We start from the raw sequence: 5,969 nt of genomic DNA, 5'->3' as shown, positions 1-5,969 counted from the left end.
GGGAAGACAAGGTCCATGGCTGCACACTGTCTTGGTGTCGCTATGGGCTTCCTCTCTCGATCACATGGTCCTACAGAGGAGAGAAACAGAAAGAGAGCAATTCATTAATAAATGTTTCCATAACATTCTTCTTGGAGAGGATACACACACACAATACACACATACACACACACACACACACACACACACACACACACAGCCAGATTACATTTCAGATGTTCGCATATGATAAGATTGCTATGTACACTGTCATGGAAAACTGTAATTTATACATTCATTTAGGGGAATTATCAACAGTAAAACAAATTGTTTCTGCAGCATACTGTAAATTATGGAGCATTGTGGGAAAATTGCTATATTTAAAATGGTACTGTAATTCCCAGAATACAGTACCGTACCACTATCTTTGGGCCCCAAAAACATTTTTGACCACTAGTGGGTACATGGTATTGTTGTTTCTTGCTCATTAACATATTTTGAGGCATACTGTAATATAAAATACTTAATTTTACTGGCCACCGAGCTGCCTGTAAGCTACTGTCAAATTCAGTGGCAACCTCTTTACAGTGTATTATTAATGTGGTTCCTGAGATGGTAAACACATTGTGAGATCAGATTATTTGATTCAGCAGGGAGAATACAGCAAAACAGTACAGACAGCGACAGTACAGTTGCTTTGCAAATACTCCTCAATCAAGGTGCATTACAGACACAATGCTGTCTCCCTATCTTTCTGCTGTGCCTCTTGGAACATGAAATGAGAAGAGCGACTGTGATCAAAGATTGTAACTGTGGGAAGATCTTTTTACTTAGGAGCAGAGATAAAGAGACTTCATTAAAAACAGTTCAACTGTGTTACAGACGGATTGAAAGCAACCACGATTACATAATATGATGAACACTTGGCCTGTTTAGTCATGGGGTTTATAGCATGAAGTGAAGTTGCATGACTAGTGTAGGAGAGGAGTGGGCTGGCTTGCAGAGATTACCTCAATCTGGATGTAATCACTATGGGAACTAACCAACTAACACAGATCTACTGCTCTGGAGGATGTACGTTGATTTTTTTCTTTAGGGGGTAGATCAGCTTTAATATTGCAGATAGATTGTAACTTCCATCAATGTAATTGTCTGCATCACTTCCAATCTCCCATACGTTTTTTTTTCATCTCGCATATATATATATATATATATTTTTTAAATATATTTTTTTCACCTTTATTTAACCAGGTAAGCCAGTTGAGAACAAGTTCTCATTTACAACTGCGACCTGGCCAAGATAAAGCAAAGCAGTGCGATAAAAACAACAGCACAGAGTTACATATGGGGTAAAAAAACATAAAGTCAAAAATAATACAACAGAAAAATATATATACAGTGTGTGCAAATGTTGCAAGTTATGGAGGTAAGGCAATAAATAGGCTATGTGCAAAATAATTACAATTAGTATTAACACTGGAATGCTAGATGTGCAAGAGATTTGTGCAAGATAGAGATACTGGGGTGCAAAAGAGCAAAATAAATAACAATATAGGGATGAGGTAGTTGGGTGGGCTAATTTCAGATGGTGCAGTGATCGGTAAGGTGCTCTGACAACTGATGCTTAAAGTTAGTGAGGGAGATAAGAGTCTCAGCTTCAGAGATTTTTGCAATTCGTTCCAGTCATTGGCAGCAGAGAACTGGAAGGAATGTATATATACACATATACATATACATATACATACTCATACATATAAATACATATACATACATAGACAGTTGAAGTCGGAAGTTTACATACACCTTAGCCAAATACATTTAAACTCAGTTTTTCACAATTCCTGACTTTTAATCCTTGTAAAAATTCCCTGTCTTAGGTCAGTTAGGATCACCACTTTATTTTAAGAATGTGAAATGTCAGAATAATAGTAGAGAGAATAATTTATTTCAGCTTTTATTTCTTTCATCACATTCCCAGTGGGTCTTTACATACACTCAATTAGTAGTTTTACATTCCTTTAAATTGTTTAACTTGGGTCTTTGGGTACCTTCCACAAGCTTCCCACAATAAGGTTGGGTTGATTTTCCCATTCCTCCTCACAAGCTGGTGTAACTATCAGGTTTGTAGGCCTCCTTTTCCCACACTTCTTTCAGTTCTGCCCACAAATGTTCTATAGGATTGAGGTCAGGGCTTTTTGATTCCACTCAATATTTAGCTTTGTTGTCCTTAAACCAGCATTTTTCACACTTTGATATAGCTTGGGGTCATTGTCCATTTGAAACCCATTTGCGGCCAATCGCTTGAACTTCCCTACTATGTCTTTGTCCCCATGTGCAGTTCCAAATATATTCTGCTTTTTTATGAGTTTTAGCAGTGGCTTCTTCCTTGCTGAGCGGCCTTTTCAGGTTTTCGATATAACTCTTTTACTATATTAAGATACCTGTGCATCACGAGGAGCTACACAGCTTTCCTGGATTGCTCCGTAGTGCAAGGAGACAAGGTTCAAACAAAACAAGGATTTTATTATTATAGGTCTTCGAGAAATTTCAAAATATAACAAAATTCTGTTCTCTTTGGCTCTTTCAGGGTTAACAGTTCAGGATGTCTCTTTCCACACATCCCAAATCATAATTCTCACTCGCTCAGATAACTTTTCCCCCACCTTACTGTATCACGTTGCAGCTAGTGTCCCACCCAGCAAAGTCCTTCCAAATATCTCTCACCGTATTTCCACAGTCATCTATCAATTATTTCCCAAAGCTAAGTATCTCCAAATCCTTCTATTCCTCATATCTGCACACTCTTGTCCTCAGAGAGCCCAGGTTGGAACTAATCTCTCTTCCCTTCCCAAACCTTCAGCTCATCCTCCTCATTTGTTTCAGCTGCTGTGAAGATTGGCCATAGAGATGGAGTTCCCCACCATAAGCAATGAGCCATAGCTGTCTGTTTGCAGCCACCCTCAGGGGATGCCTCCCTCAACCTCTCCTACATCACTCCATCCTCCTCGGGTCCTTCCTCTCTAATCACATCCCCTTCAACCAGTTCTTTCCAGATTCTGTGGCTCCTCTGTGTCGGTCTGCCTACCATCCCTATCAGAGCCGGGCGGAGTGAGTATTGGGAGGATTCCGGCCTTCCCAGGATGAGTCTTGCCTCTCCGTTTCCGAGGTACTCGGGTTATCCTCTCCTGAGACTCTCTCAGAGTGGGTAAAAGGCTGGGCAGTCTCGTCCCATTCAGGACACCAGGGGGGAATCAACCACCCCCCTCGTGTGTATGGTTCCCCGTGTGCTGGTGCATTGTAAGTTCAGTAATGGGTATTCTCTGGTGTCCCCATGACACAGGAAACTGGGAGGACTTTCCCGGTCCGTTGGGCCCACCAAATCCTACCCGCACCAGGGTGACCCGTCTACCAGAATCATAAGGCCTCCTCTCATGGTGATTCCTCATTACCGGGGCAGGTGGGGGGGGTCGATCTGGGCCTCCATCTCACTCCCAGGGGCGAGGCAAAACGGTGTGTGGGTGCTGAGCTGGAGGACTCCTCGGTGGGCATAGGTTCATCGGCTGGTTTCCCACACTGCCAGAATATTCCCATCTCCCCACACCTAACACTGTCGTTTCCCCTCCGGTGTCTCTTCTTGGACCTTCCTGGTTCCATGCTCCCCCTGGGCCGATATCCCGTGGCTGGTTCAACCTTGGGGTCCTTTGAACGGGTTCTTCCCCATTTGTGGTGGGGCGCACTCCTGGGGTCTTTTCAGGGAAGCATTCAGCATTCCGCTGTGGCCTGGTGCTTTTCCACCGCTTCCCACTCAGATCTGCCGTGGTCAAGGCCTGTTGACTGATGACCCTTTTCCTCATAAGGCACGCGTGAGATAGCATCCACCCTGTGCCCTCCACCCCGCTGCTGTATTCCTCTCGCGATCCAGCCTTTTCTCCATTCACAATTCTTCCATCTGCGCCGGTTGTCTGGTTGGAAGGTCCAGCTGTCAAGCGCTGGGCCATACAACTTTGTGAGTCCATATCTGCTGAGGATCTCAACTTCCAGGCATCATAGTCAGTTGGTCAGGGCCCAGTCCCACAGCATTCATTCGGTTGGGCTAACAACCAACCCCACTGTTCTGGGCCAGCTTCCCTAGTGGCCCAGTGCCTCAAATGCACTCTGCAGGTAATCCATCAATGTCATCGGTAGCTCCCATCTTAGATATAAATTCACTTGCCTTTATTGGGCTATTTTAGGACCACCCTCTGTCTCTGCAACTGCAAATTCCTCTGCCTTCAGGTTGCTTTCTTTTCTCCTCCAAGAGAGCCCACGTTTGCTTGCATCTGGGCTTGCTGGCCAGCAACAAGGGCTTTCAATATGTCCTCCATTTCAGTCGGCGGCTCGGCTGCACCTTGAAACTGGGTGATCAAACCTTCGTATCCCTCCTCTACATCACTATTACGTTGGCTCGTATTCTCCACCATTGTGCTCCGAGAGACTACCCTTTCATTCTCCCGTAGTGCAAGGAGACAAAGTTCAAAACAAAAACAAGGATTTTATTATAGGTCTTGGAAAGTTAAAATATAACAAAATTCTGTTCTCTTGTGCTCTTTAAGGGTTAACAGTTCAGGGATGTCTCTTCCACATCCAAAATCATAATTCTCCCCTTTCGCTCAATAACTTTTCCCCAACTTTACTGTAGTCCCACGTTCAGCTAGTGGCCAACCCACAAAAAGTCCTTCCAAATGTCTCTCCTATTTCCACAGGTGCATATATCCAAAGGTGAGTATTTCCCCAAGGTCGTATCTCCAAATCCTTTATTCCTCATGAGTGGACGTCACACTCTTGTCCTCAGGCCCGGTTGGAGTCTCTCTCCTTCCCAAACCTTCGCTCATCCTCCTCATTTGTTCCAGCTGCGTGGGAAGATTGGCCAAGTAGGGGGGTGGGGTTCAGAAGGCCATACCAGCAGATGAGCCATAGCTGTCTGGTTCTTGCAGCCACCTGTCCCTCAGGACACAGCCTCTCGTACATCCCTTTTCCTGTTTCCTCCAGCATTTTCTCAAGTCCTTTAGCTGTTGTTCTGGATTGATTTCACTTTTCGCACCAAAGTATCGTTCATCTCTAGTGACAGGAAGTCTCTCCCTTCCTGAGCGGTATGACTGGTTGGTGACGGTGACGATTTTTTATTTCTACTATTGTTTGTACAGATGTGTACCTTCAGGCATTTGGAAATTGCTCTCAAATCATTGTACAGGTCTCCAAGGTCTCCAATTTTTTTTCTGAGGTCTTGGCTATTTATTTTGATTTTCCCATGATGTCAACCAAAGAGCCTATTGTAGGCCTTGAAAATACATCCACAGTTACACACACCATTTCGAGTGTCCAATTAGCCTATCAAAGCTTCTAAAGCCATATCATTTTCTGGAATTTTCCAAAAGCTGTTTAAAGGCACTGTCAACTTAGTGTATGTAAACTTCTGACCCACTGGAGTGTGATACAGTGAATTCTAAGTGAAATAATCTGTCTGTAAAGAATTGTTGGAAAAATTACTTGTTCTTACAAAGTATCCTAACTAACAATTTTTTTAACAATAATTTTTGGAGTGGTTGAAAAACTAGTTTTAATACTCAACCTAGTGTATCTAAACTTCCACTTCAACTGTATATACACATATCCTTTTTATTACTTTCCAACCTCTACCACCCCTTCCCTAATTGATAAACTAGCAACAACAATGCTTAGCCCTCTAACTTCCAGTTATACATACTATATACATTTTATGGACACAGTCAATTTTACAATGATTCTATTTGGTTTGTTTTCACTCCTGAATTTCCTCTACCCTCAACCTCTCATCATTTTCATGATGTCCATCCGGTTTGCTTCTATATGCCATATCTTTCTATCTTGCTCTTTCTCAAAAAGCTCTCAACCTATAACCTATATCCTTATTATGACACAGTATGCTTTACATTAGTTATCTTGTTGTTATTAGTTATTTATTAGTCCATCCC

The sequence above is a fragment of the Coregonus clupeaformis genome, unplaced genomic scaffold (assembly GCF_020615455.1).
Source record: "Coregonus clupeaformis isolate EN_2021a unplaced genomic scaffold, ASM2061545v1 scaf3211, whole genome shotgun sequence".
Classification (NCBI taxonomy): Eukaryota; Metazoa; Chordata; class Actinopteri; order Salmoniformes; family Salmonidae; genus Coregonus; species Coregonus clupeaformis.
Note: the sequence above shows the minus strand (reverse complement) of the source record.